Below are 20,484 nucleotides of genomic sequence, written 5' to 3'. Positions count from 1 at the left end.
GGCCCTGGGCTGAAGGCGGTGCTAAATCGCTGAGCCACCCGGGCTGCCCTGCATCAGGGTTCTATCAACTGGATTTTCTTGGTGAAGTATTTTTGCTTCCTTCCGACCTACTGTAACCTGGACTGGTTGCTCTCTAGGTTGGGTTCACAGTTTCATCCCAGGGATTTCTCTCACCTTTCTCTCATTTCTTGTATCTCACACTTTCCTCATTCTTGGTTGACTTCTTTGTTTGGTGTAACACACCTTTCAGTAGCTTCTTGAAAAGGGGAGCATGGCAGGTAAATTTTTTGAGATCTTGGATAGTTGAAAATACCTTCTATTCACCTCCTAACTTGGTTGATATTTTGGCTAGTTATAGAATTATACCTTAGTGGTGCTTTTCCTTCAGTATATCAAAGGCAGTCATTCAGTCTTCTATCCATTATTTTTGAAAAGTCTAAAGCCATGCTGATATCTGATCCTTTGACTATAATAATCTGTTTTGTTTGTTTGTTTTCTTTAAACCCTATAGTGGTTTCTCTGGGTCCCTGGTGTTTCGAAATATCCTGGGTCTAATTCATCTATTTTCTTGGGCTTTCTGAAAGCCTACTCAATTTGGAAACTAGTATCCTTTAGTTCTTGGAAAATTTCTTAAATTATTTTATTTCTTCCCTGCCTCTTTTTACTCTTATGCATTCTTTTTACGGAACTCCTGTTACTCACATCTGTATGATCAGTATATGGTAGCCACTATCTATATGTGGCTAGTCCAATTTGAAGTATCTTTTAGTGCAAATACACAATAGACTTTGAAGACTTAATACTAAAAAAAGTAAAATAATATTTTTGTATTGATTACATGTTCAAATAACATTTCAGATATATTGGGTTAAATAAGATACATAATTGCAATTAATTTCGTTTCTCTATACTTTGTGGCTAAATTTTCTTTATAATTTTCTTTTCAACATTTTAAGTAAAAATCGTGTTTAAGGTATAAAATGAGATAATTTAATATGCATAGGAAATAATTATGAAAACTACTTAATATATTATCTCCTCACTTACCATTTTGGGGGAAGGGGCATGAGAGGACCTGAAATCTACTTTTAGCAAATTTCCAATATTCAATACAGTATTATTAATTATAGTCACCATGCTGTGTGTTTCATCCTAACTGCAATTTTGTACCCTTTGACTAGCACTTCCCCATTTCTTTCTCCCCTCAGCCCCTGCTAACCAAAATTCTACTCTATGCCTGTTTATGTCTGACTATTGTTAGATTCTACATATAAGTGAGGTCATGCAGTATTTGCCTGCCTTATTTCACTTAGCACAGTGTACTCCAGGTTCATCCACATCATTGCAAATGACAGGATTTCCTTCTTTTTAAAGGGTGAAAATAATACTCCATTTATGTGTGTTTGTGTGTGTATCACACTTTCTTTATTCATTTATCCACCGAGGGACATTTAGGGTGATTCCATATCTTGGCTACTATGAATAATGTAGCAATGAACATCGGAGTGCAGGTACCTCTTCATGATATTAATTTCAGAACTCTGTTCAAGATGGTGATGTAAAATCCTGAACTGACTTCTTCCCAAAGACATACCAAATCGATAGCTATATATGGAGCAATTTCCTCTTAAAAGAACCCATAAAATTATCTGAATGACTCCTACACATTGGGCAAACAAGAGAAACCCCAGATCTATGTGGGTAGGACAGATTGAGACACAATTTCATTATATTCCTATCTCTGTCATGATGATCCACAACCAGGAAGGAACTTAAAACCTGAACTACTGGGATATCATCAAGATAAAAAGTTTCTGCACAGCAAAGTAAACAGGTGACAAAACCAAAAGGCAACCTATAGAATGGGAGAAATATTTGCAAATGACATATCAGATAAAGAGCTAGTATCCAAAGTCTATAAAGAACTTATCAAACTCAACACCCAAACAACAGATAATCCATTCAAGAAATGGACAGAAGACACGAACAGGCATTTCTCTAAAAACATACAAATGGCCAAAAGACAGGTGAAAAAATGCTCCACGTCACTCAGCATCAGGGAAATACAAATCAAAACCACAATGAAGTATCACCTCACACCAGTCAATGGCTAAAACGAACAAGTCGAAACAACAGATGTTGGGGAGGATGTGGAGAAAGGGGAACCCTCTTACACTGTTGGTAGAACGCAAACTGGTACCAGCCACTCTGGTACAGTATAGTGGTACTTCAAAAAGCTGAAAATAGAGCTACCTGTGACCCAGCAATTGCACTACTGCGTATTTACTCCAAAGAGAAAAATGTAGCAATTCAAAGGGGCATCTACATCCCAATATTTGTAGCAGCAATGTCCACAATAGCCAAACTATAGAAAGAAACCAGATGTCCTTTGATAGATAAATAGATAACAATGTGGTACACACACACACACACACACACAATGGAATTCTACTCAGCCATCCAAAAAAAAAAAAATCTTGCCATTTGCAATGGTGTGGATAGAACTAGAAGATATTACGCCTAGTGAAATAAGTCAATAAGAGAAAGACAATTATATAATCTCACTCATGTGGAACTTAGAATAGAAGATCATAGGGGAAAAGAAGAAAAAAAAAATAAAGATGAAATCAGGAAAAGAAATCATAAGAGACTCTTAATCATAGGAAACAAACTGAGGGTTGCTAGAGGGGAGTGGAGTGGGAGGATGGGGTAACTGGGTGATGGACATTAAGGAGGTCATGTGATATAATGAGCACTTGATATCATATAAGACCGATGAATCACTGACCTCTACCTCTGAAACCAACAATACATTATATGTTAATTGAATTTAAATAAAAAATTTTAAAAAGTGAAAAAAAAGCCAACCTGATCTTCCAAGGAGTGAAGGGTCTGAATCTTACACTGGGCACCATAACTTAAGATGATGCTCTAAAACATTTAGCTTTGGAAACCAACAAAGCTTGTGTCAATAAGATCCATAAGGCTATAGTGAAGTGAGAAATGGCTCTTAAAGAGCCTGCGTGCTTGGACTGACCCACCCTAGGGACCAGTGCAGAAGCAGCAAATGGGCACCTAGACTTTCTGTGAAAGAGGCTCATTTCCTTATCTTAAAGCCTTGGCCTAGTGGTAGGCATCTAATTTAACACACATCTAGGGGTCTCCTGGGGTATTCTCCAGGGACAGAGGCTAGTGGATACCATCTTCACTTCCCCTCTCTGTTGCACTGTAGAGTGCCAGTATCAACTGGAGAGAGATTTTTACCACATCTGGTGCCCCCGTTTTTATGTCTGAAGCCCTCTCTAGTATTTTCAGATTGCTCACCTGATAGCCTGGTTCTGGTGGTGAGGGGGGCTTGTATTCCTGGGCCCCAAGGGACTGTAACAATAGGAGACATAGTTCTTGGCAGGCTACTGCACAGACAAGAAAGCCCCCAGGCTTTCTGTGAAGTAGAACTATTTCCTTGCGTTGGAGTTTCAGCCCAAAAGGCAGGTTTCAGGTTTGGCATGCATCTGGAAGCTTATGGAGTTACTTTCATGGAATGGAGGCCGGTGGATGCCATCTTTGTGCTCTCCTTTTGTCTTGCTCCAGCTTGCTGGTATCTTTTAGAAAGGAGTGTATGCACTTGCATGGTGCCCCAATTTTTGGGACTGCTGCCCAGGAGACACTTCCAGATTGCCTAGCTCTGGTAGTTAGTGGGGCTTATGTTTGTGGTTCCACAGGACTGTATGTATATATGTGCATACTTTTAAAAGATGAGAATGAGCCTGCGTCTGGGTGCTGAGATCCTTCCCTTTGGGGTGCTGATAGCTTTTGGCACAACCTCAACTACTGGGAGCTGTTTAAAATAAAAGAGGATGTTTGGGCAATTCAAAGGTTTAAGAGACAAGAGCTAGGGCAGGGTTGAACAATAAGATTCAGTAGTATGTGAGGCTGCTATTCACGACTTGGAGAGGTGACCATTTTATCTAATGCATAGAAACCAACACAGAGTCAAGCAAAAATGAAGAAACAGAAAAATATATTCTGAACCAAAAACCTCAGAAAAAATCTTTAATAAAACTAAGTGATTTATCTAAAAAGGGTTCAAAATAATGGTTACAAAGATGTTCACCAAACTTGCGAGATGAATAGATGAATCTAGTGAGAACTCAGAGATGGAAAACATAAGAACGTACCAAACAGAAGCCAGAGAGCTGAAGAATACAGTAACTGAAGTGAAAAACACATCAGGAAAGTTTGATAGCCAACTAAATAAAGCAGAAGAAACTATCAGTAAACTGGAATACAGGGCAGTGGAATGCAAATAATCAGAGTAGCAAAAAAAAAAAAAATGAAGGTAGGTTAAGGGAGTAATGGGACAATATTAAGTGGGCTAGTATTCATATAATGGGGCTTCCAAAAGAAGAGAGAAAGGCGCAGAAAACTTATCTGAAGAAATAATGGCTTAAAATTTCCGTAACACGGGGAAGGAAATAGACACTCAGATTCAGGAAACCCAAAAAGTTCCAAATAATAGGAATTCAACAAGGCCCACATCAAGAACATTATAATTAACCTGTCAAAAGGTAAAGACAAGGAGAGAATCTTAAAAGCAGCAAGAGGGAAACAACATGTTATGTATATAGGAGGTCCCATTAGCCTATTAGCAGATTTTCAGCAGAAACTTTGCAGGCCAGAAGAGAATGGCATGATATATTTAAGGTGCAGACAGAAAAACATTTCTATGAATACTATTCTACTTGGCAAAGTTGTCATTCAGAATTGAAGGAGAGATGGAGTTTTCCAGACAAAACTAAAGGAGTTAATCACAACTAAATCAGACTTACAAGAAATGTTAAAGGGCCTTTTTTTTTTTTTTTTTAAAGATTTTATTTATTTATTCATGAGAGGCAGAGAGAAAAACAGGCTCCATGCAGGGAGCCTGATGTGGGACTCGATCCCAGGACACTGGGGTTCACGCCCTGAGCCAAAGGCAGATGCTCAACCACTGAGCCACCCAGGTGTTTCTAAAGGGACTTTTCTTAAGAGGAAAAGAAAGGATGCTAATTAGTAACAAGAAGACATAAAATAGAAGTCTCTCTGGTAAAGGTAAATATGTAGTAAAAGCGATGGATTAAAAGACAAATGTAGTAAAAATTATAAATTATTAGTTATGAGAAATACAAGATAAAAAGATGTAAGATGTGATATCAGAAACAATGTGGAGGGCAGAATAAAATGGAGAGCTTTAGAATGTGTTCAAACTTAATTTCTAATTTAAAACACTTTTAAATATAGGTGGTTATATGTAAGCCACATAGTAACTACAAACCAATAACCTGTGGTAGATACACAAAAGATAAGGAGAGAGGAATCTAAGCATCTAGCTAAAGAAATACATCAAACCACACAGGAAGAGAGCATGAAAAGAAAAAAATGCATAGAAAAACTACAAAATAGCAAGAAAACAATTAAAATGGTAGTCACTAGGGATGCCTGGATGGCTCAATGGTTGATTGTCTGCCTTTGGCTCAGGGCTTGATCCCGGGGTCCCGGGACCAAGTCCCTCATCGGGCTTTCTGCATGGAGCCTGCTTCTTCCTCTGCCTGTGTCTCTGCCTCTCTCTGTCTCTCATGAATAAATAAATAAAATCTTTAAAAAAATGGTAGCAACTATATATTGTCAATAATTACCTTAAATATAAATGAAATACATTCTCTAATGAAAAGACAAAGTGGCGGAATGGATAAGAAAATAAGACCTATCCATATGCTGCCTAAAAAAAGACATTTTTTTTTTAAAGAGACACTTTAGCTGTAAGCACATGCACAGACTAAAAGTGAAGTGATAGAAAAAAGATATCCTGTGCAGATAGATAGCAAAAGAAAGCTGGAGTAGCTATTCTTACATTAGACCAAAGACCTTAAAACAAAGACTATAATAGGAGACCAAGAGCATTATATAATAATATAAAAGGGTCAACACAACAAGAACATATTTCTAAGTATTTATGCACTTAAAATACAGCAACATCTAAATGCATGAAACAAATATTACCAGATCTGAAATGGAGAAATAGCAATAAAATAAGTAGGGGACTTTAGTATACCACTGTCAACAGACGATCATCCAAAAAGAAAATTGATAAGGAAACAATGACTTTATTGATTTATTTTTTTTTTAATTTTTTAAAAATTTATTTATGATAGGCACACAGTGAGAGAGAGAGAGGCAGAGACACAGGCAGAGGGAGAAGCAGGCTCCATGCACCGGGAGCCCGACGTGGGATTCGATCCCAGGTCTCCAGGATCGCGCCCTGGGCCAAAGGCAGGCGCCAAACCGCTGCGCCACCCAGGGATCCCTATTGATTTATTTTAAAAAAGAGTTATTGATTTATTTTAAAAAAGATTTTACTTATTTATTCATGAGAGACATGCAGAGAGAGGCAGAGACATAGGCAGAGGGAGAACCAGGCTCCCTGTGGGGAGCCCTATGTGGGACTTGATCCCAGGAACCCAGGGATCAGAACCTGAGCCAAAGGCAGATGCTCAACCACTGAGCTACTCAGGTGTCCCAGGAAACACTGACTTTAAATGACATGTTAGACTAGACAGACTTAATAGATATATACAGAATATTTCACCAAAAGCAAAGAATAAACAGTTTTCTTAGGTACACAGGGCACATCCTCCATTGTGTTAGGTAACAAAACAAGTCTCAATAAATTTAAGATGATTGAAATAATATCAAGCATCTTTTTTTTCCCCAAAGACTTATTTTAGAGCAAGCAAATGAGTGTGGGGAGGGGCAGAAGGAGAGAATCTTCAAGCAGACTCCCCACTGAGTACAGAGCCCTACATGGGCCAGACCCCCAATATCCATGAGACCATGACTTGAGCTGAAACCAAGAGTTGGACACTCAACCAACTGAACCACCCAGGTACTCCTCAAGAATCTTTCCTAAGCATAATTGTATGGAACTAGACTTCAACTATTAGAAAACTGAGAAATTCACAAATGTGTAGAGATTAAACAATATGGTATTGAACAATCAATGGGCCAAAGAAGAAATCAAGAGAAAGCAAAAAATACTTTGAGACAAATATAAAAATGAAAAATAATACACCCAAACTTATGGGATACAGCAAAAGCAGTTTTAAGAGGGAAGTTCATAGTGATAAATGCCTACATCAAGAGAACAAGGAAAATTTCAAATAAGCCAACTTTATATCTCAAGGAACTAGAAAAAGAACAAATGAAGCCCAAAGTTAGTAGAATGAAGGAAATAACAAAGATTAGAGTGGAAAAAAATGAAACAGAGACTAAAAAGTTAGAAAAAATAAATGAAACTAAGAGCTGGTTCTTTATGAAGCTAAATGAAACTGACAAACCTCTAGCTAGAACTCACAAAATAAGGCAAAAGGACTCAAAATAAGAAATGATAGAAAATCAGTAATAATGTATAGTAGATACATAAAAGATAGAGAAATCTAAGTATACCCAAAAGTAAGTCATTAAACTACAAAGGAAGAGAGCATGAGAAGAAACAGAGGAATTACAAAAGAGCAAGAAAAATAATGAACATGGCAATAACTATACACCTATCAATAATTACTTTAAATGTAAATGAAATACATTCTCTTATCAAAAGACAGAATGGAAGAATGGAAAAGAAAATAAGACCCATCTATGCTGCCTAAAGTTAGATACATTAGATATAATGATATGCACAGACTGAAAGTGATAATATTTAACAGCCAATACTACAGAAATACAAACAATCATAAAAGACTACTGTGAAATATTATACAACAAATTTGACAATCATGATAAATTCCTGGAAACATACAATATCCCAAGACTGAACCGTGAAGAAATAGAAAATCTGAAGAGACTGAATATTTGTAAGGAGATTAAATCAGTATTCAAAACCTACACCAAACATAAGCCCAGGACCAAATGGGCTCACTGGTGAATTATACCAAACATTCAAAAAGAATCAATACTAATCCTTCTTAAACTCTTCCAAAAAAAAAAAAAAAAAAGAAGATTAGAGAATACTTCCAAACCCATTTCAAGAGGGCAGTATTATCTTGATAATAAAACAAAGACACCACAAGAAAATTACAGGCCAATATTTGATGAACGCAGATTCAAAAATCCTCAATAAAATATTAAACTCAAATTCAGTAATGAATCAAAAGGATCATACACCATGATAAAATGGGAATTATTCCAGGGATGCAAGTATGGCTCAACATCTGCAAATCAATCAATGCAATGTACCACATTAATGAGATGAAGGATAAAAAAATCACTGTATCAATAGGTGTAGAAAAAGCATTTGATAAAATTCAAAATTCATGTATGATAAAAACTCTCAACAAAGTGGGTACAGACAAGCCCACATCTAATATCATATTCAATGGTGAAAAGCTGAAAGTTTTTTCCTGTAATATCTGGAACAACACAAACATACGTACTATCACCATTTTTATTCAAGATAGTACTAGAAGCCCTAGCCAGAGCAATAGGCAAGAAATAAAAGGGGTCCAAATTGGAAAGGGAAGAAGTAAAACTGTTAATTCTGCAGATGACTTATTATATACAGAAAACCCTAAAGAATCCACCAAAAAACCGTTAGAACTAATAAACTCTGTGTAGTTGCAGGATACAAAAATCAACAGGAAGCAGAAAAACTAACAATCCCACTTATAGCTACATCCAAAAGAATAAAATACCTGGGAATTAATTTAACCAAGGAAGTGAAAGACCCGTACACTGAAAACTATAGGACACTGATAACAACAACAAAAACTGAAGATGACACAAATGCAAAGATAGTTCATGTTCACAGATTGGAAGAATTATCATAGTTAATATTACTCAAAGCAATCTACAGATTCAGTGCAATCCCTATAAATATTCCAATAGCATTTTTTACAGAAAGAGAACAAATAGTCCTAAAATTTGTATGGAATGACAAAAGACCATGAATAGCCAAAGCTATATTGAGCAACAAGAAAAAACCTGGAGACATCATACTACTTGATTTCAAAATATACTACACAAAGCTTCAGTAATCAAAACAACAACAATGTGGTACTGGCATAGTAACAGACACACAAATCAATGAAACAGCCCAGAAATAGACCCATGCATATCTGGTTAATTGATGTAGGATAAAGGAGCCAATGATACTAAATGGAGAAGGGGGAGTCTCTTCAATAAATGGTGTTGGAAAAACTGACAGCCATATGCAAAAGAATGAAACTGGACTACTGTCTTACACAATACACAAAAATAAATTCAAAATGTATTAAAAAAACTGAGTATGAGGCACCTGAGTGGCTCAGTTGGTTAAGTGTCTGCCTTTGGCTCAGGTCATGATCCCAGGGTCCTGAGATTGAGCCTGTGTCTGGCTTCTTGCTTAGTGGGAAGAAGATGCTTCTCCTTCTCCCTCTCCCTTTGCTCCTCCATCTGCTCATGTGCGTGCTCTCTCTCTCAAATAAATGAATAAAAAAATCTTTAAAAACCTTGAATGTCATAAAACTATAAAACTGCTAGAAGAAAATACAGGCAGTACACTCCTTGGTATCATCTTGGCAATGATTTTTTGGATTTGACACCAAAAACAGAGGTAACAAAAGCAAAAATAAACAGACTACATTAAACTAAATAAGCTTTTGCAGAGGAAAGAAAATCATCAACAAAATAAAAAGCAACCCCCTGAATGGGTGAAAATATTTGCAAATTATGTATCTGATAAGGAGTGTATGTCCAAAATATATAAAGAAGTCATACAACTCAATAGCAAAAGAAACCCCAACAACAACAACCCCCCCCAAAACAAAAAACCAACTGATTAAAAAGTGGGCAAAGGACTAAATAAACATTTTCTTAAAGATACACAGATGGTCAGTAGGTACACAGAAGATACTCAACATGATTAATTATCAGGGAAATGCAATTCAAAAATATATTGAGGTATCACTCATACCTGTTAGAATGACCATCAACCAAAAATACTAGAAATAACAAGTGTTAGTAAGGATGTGGAAATAAATACACCTATGTACTGTGGTGAGAAAAATTGGTGCAACTACAATGGAACACAATATTGAAGTTTCTCAGTTAAAAATAGAATTACTGAATGATCTAGCAATTCTACCTTTGGTTACTTATCTGAAGAAAATGAAAGCAGTAACTTGAAAAGATACATTCCCCCCCAGCCCCATGTTCAATTCCATGTGGCATTATTTATAATAGGTAAAATATGGAAACATCCACCGATAGATGAATAAAGAAAATGTGGTATATATACACAGTGAAATATTACTCAGTAATAAAAAATGATTTGATTAAAAAAATGGTTGGAAGACCTGAATAGACTTTGTTTTTTTTAAAGGTTTATTTATTTTACACAGAGAGAACATGACCAAGCACACATGAATGGGAGGGCTAGAAGGAGAGGAAGAGAATCTCAAACAGAATCTGCACCCAATGCAGGGTCCAATGGGCTCAATCTCACAACCCTCAGATCATGACCTGAGCCAACACCAAGAATTGGAGGCTTAACTGACTTTACCACCCAGGTGCCCCTTGAATAGATATTTTTCTAAAGGAGACCTACAGATGGCCAACAGACACCTAAAAAGGTGCTCAGCATCACTAATCCGCAGAAATGCAAATTAAAACCACAATGAGATATCACTTCACAGCTTGCAGAATGGCAAAAATAAAAGAACACAAGAAATAATGAGTGTTGGTGAGGATATGGAGAAAAAGGAGAACTCTTATGTACTATTTGTGGGAATGCAAACTGGTACAGCCACTGTGGAAAACAGTATGGAGGTTCCTCAAAAAATTAAAAACAGAATTACCATGTGATCCAGTAATTCCACTACTGGGTATTTACCTAAAAAAACAAAAATACTATTTTAAAAACATATACGCACCCCATGTTTACTGTTACTGACAACAGCCCAAGATATGGAAGCAACCCAAGTATCCACGGATAGCTGAATGGAGGAAGATGTGGTGTGTGTATATATATTTTTTCATTGTGTGTGTGTGTGTGTGTGTGTGTGTGTGTATACACACACACATATATAAAAGAAATCTTGCTATTTGCAAACAACATGAATAGACTACAGGGTATAAGGTTAAATGAAATATAAATTGGTCAGAGAAAGACAAATATCATATGATTTCACTCATATACAAAATTTAAGAAACAAAACAAACAAAAAAATAGCAAACAGGAAACCCAGACTCTTAAATACAGAGAACAAATTGGTGGTTGCCAGAGGGGACATGGGTGGGGGGGATGGGTGAAATAGAGGTAACTGACAGTACACTTATCCTGATGAACACTGAGAAATGTATAGAATTGGAGGATAGTTATAACATACACCTGAAACTAATATAACACTGTATGTTAATTTAAAAAAGTCAGGAGATGGAATCCTGCCATTTGTGACAACATGGATGGACCTTGAAGGCATTATGCTAGATGAAATAAGTCAAACACAAATACTCTATGATCTCACTTGTATTTGAAATCTAAAAAAAAAAAAAAAAAAAAAAGACTGAGGTCACAGGCACAGTAAAAAGATTGGTGGTTACCAGAGTGTAGAGTGGAAGGGGGGCAAACAAGGTGAAGGTGGGGAAGAGGTACAAGCTTCCATTTATAAGATAAGTCAGACCTGGGGATGTAATGTACCACATAATGAGTATAGTTAAAATACTTTATCGCACATTTGAAGGTTGCTAAGATAATAGATCTTAAATGTTTTCAAAAGAAAAATTTATATATGTATGATGATGAATGTTAAGTGGACTTATTTTGGCGATCACTTTGCAATATATATGAATATCAAATCATTACATTGTATATCTGAAACTAATACCGTATTTCAGTTATACCTTAATATAAAAACAACCTTTTAAAAAAGAAGCAAGTTGGAATTGTAATTAAGTAATCTGGAGTCAGTTTTGCATCCTGTATACTGAAGAGTTTCAAGTTAGAAAAATATTTGGGGTTTTACTTTATTTACTGTGGTTAAAAGCACCATTACATTTGTTCATAACTCAGTCATAATTTGGGAAGATAAATTAATTTTGAGTCTCAAAAAATTGTCCTTCCTACCAGCATATTTTCCATTTTGGCACAGTAACGAAACAGTATTCAGAAAGTGGAAAGAAAATAAAGATAGTGATTTCATTGTCTTTGGATACATATCCAGAAGTAGGATTACTGGATCATATGGTAGTTCTGTTTTTACTTTTATGAGGAATTGCCATACTGTTTACCATAATGAATGAACCAATTTACATTCCCATCAACAGTATACCAGGGTTCCCTTTTCTCCACATCCTTGCCAATCGTTATTATTGTTTTATAACAGATGTTCTAATAGGTTGGAGGTAACACTGTGGTTTTGATTTGCATTTCCCTGATGGTTAGTGATGTTGAGCTTTTTTTAATTTACTAGTTGGCTATTTTTAATTTTTAATTAGAATTTAAAATTAAAAATTATTACTTAATTAAAAAATTTTAAAATTTAGCTAAGATATACTGTATTAATTGCAGGGGAAGAATTTAGTGATTCATCTGTTGCATATAACACCTAGTGCTCATTACATCAAGTGCCCTCCTTTTTAATTTTTTAAAAAGACTTTATTTTATTTATGAGAGACACGCAGAGAGAGGCAGATACAGGCAGAGGGAGAAGCAGGCTCCCTGTGAGGAGCCTGATGTGGGACTCGATCTCAGGATTCCAGGATCATGACCTAAGCCAAAGGCACACACTCCACCACTAAGCCACCCGGGCGTCCCCATCAAGTGCCCTCCTTAATGCCCATTACCCAATTACCCCCACCCATCACCCCTTCAGTAACCCTCAGTTTCTTTCCCATAGCTAAGAGTCTCTTGTGGTTTGTCTCCCTATGTTTATCTTATTTTCTTTTTCCTTCTCTTGCTCTATGTTCATCTGTTTTGTTTCTTAAATTCCACATAGGAGTGAAATCATACAGTATTTGTCCATCTCTGACTTATTTCACTTAGCATAATACCTTCTAGTTTCATCCACACTGTTACAAACGACAACAACTCCATTCTTTTTGATGGCTGAGTAATATTCCACTGTGTGTATGTATACCACTTCTTTATTCATCTGTTGATAGACATCTGGGCTCTTTCCATCATTTGGCTATTGTAGACATTGCTGCTATAAACAATGGGGTGCATGTGCCCCTTCAAATCACTATTTTTGTATCCTTCAGATAAATACCTGGTAGTACAATTGCTGGGTGGTAGGATAGCTCTATTTTTAACTTTTTGAGGAACCTCCATACTGTTTTCCAGAATACCTACACCAATTTGCATTCCTACCAACAGTGCAAGAGGGTTCCCCTTTCTCCATATCCTCCCCAACATCTGTTGTTTCCTGACTTGTTCATTTTAGCCATTCTGACTGGTGTGAGGTGGTATCTCATTGTGGTTGTGATTTGTATTTTCCTGATGCCAAGTGATGTGGAGCATTTTTTCATTTGTCCAGTGGCCATTTGTATGTCTTCTTTGGAGAAATGTCTGTTAATGTCTTCTGCCCATTTCTTGACTGGATTATTTGTTCTTTGGGTGTTGCGTTTGATAAATTCTTTATAGAATTTGGATATAGCCCTTTATCTGGTAAGTCATTTGAGAATATTTTCTCCCATTCTGTTGATTGCCTTTTAGTTTTGTTGGTTGTTTACTTTGCTGTGCAGAAGTTTGATCAAGTCCCAGTAGTTCATTTTTGCTTTGTTTCCCTTGTCCTTGGAGATGTGTCTAGCAAGAAGTTGCTGTGGCCAAGGTCAAAGAGGTTGCTCTTTGTGTCTTCTAGGATTTTGATGGATTCCTGTCTCACATTTAGGTCTTTCATCCATTTTGGGTCTATTTTTTGTGTATAGTGTAATAAAATGGTCCAGTTTCATTCTTCTGCACATGGCTGTCCAATTTTCCCAACACCATTTGTTGTAGAGACTTTTTACCATTGAATATTCTTTCCTGCTGTGTCAAAGATCAGTTGAACATATATTTTGAGGGTCCATTCCTGGGTTCTCTAATCTGTTCTACTGATCTCTGTGTCTTTTTTTTTTTTTTTTTTTTTTGCCAATACCATATTGTCTTGATTACTGCAGCTTTGTAATATGGTTTAAAGTCATAATTGTGATGCCTCCAGCTTTGCTTTTATTTTTCAAGACTACTTTGGCTATTCAGGGTCTTTTCTGGTTCCATACAAATTTTAGAATTGTTTGTTCCAGCTTTGTGAATAATGCTGATGGGTATTTTGATAGGGATTGCATTGAATGTATAGATTGCTTTGGGTAGAATAGACATTTTAATAATATTTGTTCTTCCAATCCGTAAGCATGGAACATTTTTCCATTTCTTTATGTCATCTTCAATTTCTTTCATCAGTGTTTTACAGTTTTCAGAGTACAGATCCTTTGCGTCTTTGGTTAGGTTTATTCCTAGGTGTCTTACAGTTTTTGGTGTGATTATAAATGGGATCAATTCCTTTATTTCTCCTTCTGTTGCTTCATTTTTGCCATACATAGAAATGCAACAGATTTCTGTATGTTGATTTTGCCTTTCCTCATTTTTAAAAAAGATTTATTATTTTAGAAAAAGAGAGTGTGAGTGGGGGTAGGGACAGAGGAAGATGCAGAGGGTGAGAGAGAATCTGTAGCAGACTCTCCACTGAGTGTGAAGCCTGATGTGGGGCTCAATCTTACAACCCTGAGATTATGATATGAGCCGAAATCAAGAGTTAGATGCTTAACCAACTGAGACTTCCAGGTGCCCCAGCATTTGCTCATTTTTAAATTGGTTGTTTTCTTGTTACTGAATTCATTCCTTACATATTTTGGATGTTGACTTCTTATTAGACGTATGGTTTGCAAATATTTTGTCCCATTCTGTAGGTTGTTTTTACTCTTTACTCGATTGTTTCCTACTAGATGCTTTTTAGTTTGATAAGATCTCATTGTCTATTTTTGCTTTTTTTTTTTAACCTGTGTTTTTGGGTCATATAATAAAGAAAACAAATTGCACATACCAATGTCAAGAAGCTTATTCTGTTTTCTTCTAGCAGTTTTAGTTTCAGACCTTATATTTCACTCGAGTTTTTAAAAAACGAAATAAGTGTCCAAGTTAATTTGTCTGCATGTAAATAACCAGTTTTCCCAGCATCCTTTATTGAAGAGATTTTCCATTCCTCATGTGTATTCATGGCACTGTTGTCAAAGGTCAACTGACCTTTGACATAATATAAATACATAGATCTATTTTTGGGCTATCTGGCCCAATAATCTATATTTTTGTTTTTATGCCAATACCATGCTTTTTTGATTAGTATAGCTTTGTGGTATATTTTGAAATTAGGTAGTGTGATGCCTCTGGCTTTGTTCTTGTTGCTCAAGATTGCTTTTGCACTTTGCAGTCTTTTGTGGTCCCAAATCAACTTTAGGCTTTGCCTACTTTTGTGAAAAATTGGAACGGTGAGAAGGACTGCATTGATTATGTAGACAGCTTTGGGTAGTATTTTAATAATATTAATTCTTCTAATCCATGAAGATGAGTTATCTTTCCATTTGTTCAAATTCTTCAAATTCTTTCATCAAGATTTTATAGTTTTCAGTGTATAGATCTTTGAACCCCTTGGTTAAATGTATTACTACATTTAAACAAAATTATTTGATGCTATTCTACGTGAGATTGTTTTATCTTTTTCTAGAAACCCAATTTGCATGTAGAAATGCAATGAATTTTCATAGGTTGATTTTTTATCCTGCAACTTCACTAAATTAGTTCATTAGTTCTAATAGTTTTTTTTTTTTTTTGGTGGCCTTTAGGGTTTTATATATAAAATTGGCTCTTGAACAATATGGGTTTGAACTGCAATGGGTCCACTTATACATGGATTTTTCTTGGTAAGTACAGTATGGTAAATGTATATTCTTATAATTAAAAAAAAAACTCTTTTCCCTCTAGCTTATTTCATTTAAAAAATATAGTATATAATACATGTAACATACAAATATGTGTTAATCAACTATTTATGTTACTGATTAAGGTGTGTCCTTGTCTGGCTTTGGTATAAGGTATTGCTGGCCTATTAAAATGAGTTTGGGAGTGTTCTCTCCTCTTCAAATTTTGGGAAGCACTAGTATTTATTTTCCTGTACCAATGAAACCATCAGGTCTTGGGCTTTTCTTTTTTGGAAGGTTTTTGATTGCTGATTCTATCTCCTTACTCATTATTGGTCTGTTCAGATATTCTATTTCTTCATGATCCAGTCTTAGTAGGGTCTATGTTTCTAGGAATTTTTCCATTCTTGTATGTTATCCAATTTGTTGGTGTATTAATATTCATAGTATCTTGTGATATTATTTCTGCGGAATCAATTGTAATATCTCCTCTTTCACTCAATTTATGAGTCTTCTCTTTTTCTTAGTCTAAGACTTGTCAATTTTATCTTTAAAAAAAAACAACTCTTAGTTTCATAGATCTTTTCTACTGTTTTTCTAGTTTGTGTTTCATTTATTTCTGCTCTGATCTTTATTCTTCCCTCTGCTAATTTTAGGTTTAGTGTGCTCTTTTTCTAGTTTCTTGAGGTGTAAATCTAGGTTATTTCAGATCTTTCTTTTTTTCTTTCTGCTTTTACTGAAAGAGAACTGCTTTTACTGAAAAAGAACTGCTTTTACTGCATCCCATAAATTTGATATGTTTTGTTTCTATCTTCATTTGTCTCAAGATTCTTTTTGATTTCCCTCTGATTTCTTCTTTGACCAATTGATCACGAGTGTTTCCACTTTCCAGATATTTGCAATTTTCCTCCTGCTACTGGTCTCTAGTTTCATACCACTGTGGTTGGAAAAGATATTTGATATAATTCAATCTTAAATTTATTGACTTGTTTTGTGGCCTAACATATGATCTATCCTGAAACTTTCTGTGTGTGCTTGAATCAATGTGTATCTTGTTGCTGTTGGATGGAATGTTCTGTATGCCTATTAGGGCAACTTAGTCTGTAGTGCTGTTCAAGTCTCCTGTTTCCTAATTTTCTGTCTAGATGATCTATATCCATTATTGCAAGTGGGCTACTGAGGTCCCTATTATTATACTGTTATTTCCCCAATCTATTCTGTTAATATTTACTTTATATACTTAGGTGATCCAATGTTGGGTGCATATATACTCACAATTATTGTATCCTCTTGATCATTATATAATCATTATGTAATGACCCTCTTTGTCTCGTGACAGTTTTTGACTTAGTCTATTTTGTCTGATATTAAGTAATGTCACCTTGCTCTTTTGGTTACCATTTGCATGGAAAATCTTTTCCCATCCCTTCACTTTTAACATCTGTGTGTCCTTAAAGATAAAATGAGTCCCTAGTGTGCAGCATAGTGTGGGATCTTGTTTTTTAATCCACTTAGCCACTCTGTTTTTCAACTGGCTATTTTGATCCAGTTACATTTAATTATTTATATATAAGGACTTACTACTGCCATTTTGTTAATTAGTTTTCACTACTGTGTAGTTCTCTTATTTCCTTTCTTGCTGTCATCCTTTGTCATTTGCTTATTATTTTGTAATGGTATACTTTGATTCCTTTCTCTTTATCTTTTGTGTATCTACTATAGGTTTCTTTTTGGTTAACATGAAGCTTACAATAAAACACAGTGATAACAACCTATTTTTTTTTTAAAGCAGTTTGCCTTTTTTTAAAATATATTTTTTAATTTTTTATTTATTTATGATAGAGAGAGAGAGAGAGGCAGAGACAGGCAGAGGGAGAAGCAGGCTCCATGCACCGGGATCCTGATGTGGGACTCGATCCCGGGTCTCCAGGATCGCGCCCTGGGCCAAAGGCAGGCGCCACACCGCTGCGCCACCCAGGGATCCCTGATAACAACCTATTTTAAGTTGTAATAACAACTTAAGTACAATTGCATACAAAATCTGTATGGTTTAACTTCTCCTTCCCCAACATTTTGTTATTGATGTCACAATGTATTTCTCTTCTCTAATGTACATCTAGCATCAAATTATTATAGTTATTTCTGATACTTTTGTCTTTTAACTTATATATCCGAGTTAAAAGTGATTTGTGCAATAATATAGCATTATTCTGTATTTTACTATATTCTTATTTTTTTTTTTTAATTTTTTTTATTTATTTATGATAGTCACAGAGAGAGAGAGAGGCAGAGACACAGGCGGAGGGAGAAGCAGGCTCCATGCACCGGGAGCCTGATGTGGGATTCGATCCCGGGTCTCCAGGATCGCGCCCTGGGCCAAAGGCAGGCGCCAAACCGCTGCGCCACCCAGGGATCCCTACTATATTCTTATTTTTCAATGAATTTTATACTTTCATATGTTTTCCTATTAGTTGGCATTGTTTCCTTTCAACTTGAAGAACTCTTTAGCATTTCTTATAATCCAGGTCTTCTGTGATGAACTCACACAGATCTTGTTTGAGAAAGTCTTTATATCCCCTTCATTTCTGAAGGATAGCCTTGCCAATTATAGTGTTCTTGGATGGCACTTTTTACTTCTGGCACTTTAAATATATTATCCCACTCTTTTCTGGTCTGGAAGGTAGTCTGCTAAGAAATTCACTGCTATGGATTCCCTTGTATGTGATGAATTGGTTTTCTCTTGCAGTTTTCAAAATTCTGTCTTTGACTTTTGAGAATTGGTTTATAATGTATCTTGGTGAAGATCTCTTTATATTTTATGTTTGGGGGTTCCTTGGACTTCATGGATCCAGATGTTCATTTCCCTCTCCAGATTATAGATGAGTAACGTTTTCTGTCATTATTTCTTTAACTAGTTTTCTCCCTTTCCTTTATCTGTTCCTTCTGAGACTCCCATTGATGTGGATATTGTTTCTTTTAGTGGTGTCCCATTAAGACTTCTAGGCTTTTTGCCCTCTTTTTCATTTTTTTCTTTTCCTTTTTCTGTCCTCTGACTGGGTAAATTCAGTTGACCTGTCTTCATGCTCATTCATTCTTTGTTTTGCTTGTTTGAGTCTGCTGGTGAAGCTGTCTGTGAAATTTTTCAGTGCAGTCATTGTGTTCTTCAGCCCTACATATGGTTACTTTTGTTGCACATCTCATTTTCTTCATGTATTATTTCCCTGAGTTTGCTTAATTCTGTTTTTTCTTGAAGTTCACTGAGATTTTTTATGAGAATTATTTTGAATTGTCACGCAGTCTGCATATTTCAATTTATTTTGTTCTTTTGGTGGTGTCACAATCCTTTGGTTACTCATGATCCTTGTGACACTGCATTGGTGTCTCTGCATCTGAAGAAGCAGGCACCTCTTTCAGTCTTTAAAGAGATGTCAGGGAATTGTCAGGAATGCCCTTTAACAGTGTGTGTTCAGAAATTCTGGGCAAGCTGTCTAATGGGATCTGTGGGTGAGTTTGTGGCTGGAATCCTCAGGAGGCCCAGGTCTTCAGGTGAGAGGGCTTGGGGCTGGGTCTATCGGGGCTGACGTGGTAGTAACTGGGTCTTGAGCCTGAGTCTGCAAGGAGTGGTCTGCTGTTGGGATGGGTCTGTGATGCCAGAAGTATAGGTCTGCAGTGATGGACCTGGAGCCTGGATCTCCTGAGGCTGGCCACTGTTGCGATCTACTGGGTTTTGCTGGAGCCTGGGGAATCTCGGGGCTGATCTGGCACTGGGGCAAACTTGGGGCTGCAGGGGACAACCAGTGCTGGACAAGTACGTAGAATAGGTCTGCAGTAGCCTGCTTGGAATCTGGAGTGGTGAGGTCTGGCTTGGTGCTGGAGTGAGCCTAGAGCCTAGAACCACAGGGATAGGTCTGGAGCCTGGGTCCTTTGGGGTGGCCTGGCATTGGGCTGGGCCTAGGGGATGGGTCCACTGATGCTACCCTGATGTTGGCGTTCACTGGGGAAGGCCTGTTTCCTTACCCATAGGGAGGGTGTTTCTTCATATTGGGCTGCCTGGGCTTTGGAGTGGGGTGATACAGGTAATATGAGATTTTCCTTTCTACTTATTCATCTTTTCTTATTTCTGTGCTCCATCCAGGTGCTGCAATCTCTTACCTGGAATTCTTAGCTCTTGTGAAGGTATTTTTATGCACAGATAGCTGTTCAAGTTGATGTTTCTATGAGGAGACAAGCAATGGAAACTTCTATTCTGCCATGTAGCTGACATCAATCTCTTATAGCTAAATTTTAAAATTGCATATATGACTTGCATATTTAAATTTCCAGTATATTGGACTTTTTGGATGGGTTCTCTAATTTTCATAACTTGTCTCTACTTTCTATTGTTCCATCTTTTTTGTTCTTTCTATGAGGTTTATCTTCTAAAATTTTTGGTTTTTATTTCTATCAGTTTTGATTTCCCAGGATGCTGTTTTGGTTCCCTTGAATGTTCCTTTTATAAAATATATAATTCTGTTCACGTTCTGTGAA

General features: G+C 36.4%; 1 protein-coding gene across 4 annotated transcripts in view; it reads right to left on the bottom strand.

The window, feature by feature from the left end:
* PPP2R3A (protein phosphatase 2 regulatory subunit B''alpha) overlaps window positions 1–20,484 on the bottom strand; it is a 213,279-nt gene that overhangs the window by 28,089 nt on the left and 164,706 nt on the right. The gene's annotated exons all lie outside the window — the stretch shown is intronic.

The sequence above is a fragment of the Vulpes lagopus genome, chromosome 19 (assembly GCF_018345385.1).
Source record: "Vulpes lagopus strain Blue_001 chromosome 19, ASM1834538v1, whole genome shotgun sequence".
In the NCBI taxonomy this organism is placed as follows: domain Eukaryota; kingdom Metazoa; phylum Chordata; class Mammalia; order Carnivora; family Canidae; genus Vulpes; species Vulpes lagopus.
The sequence above is the reverse complement of the archived record's forward strand: the minus strand, read 5'-3'. Positions and strand labels throughout refer to the sequence as shown.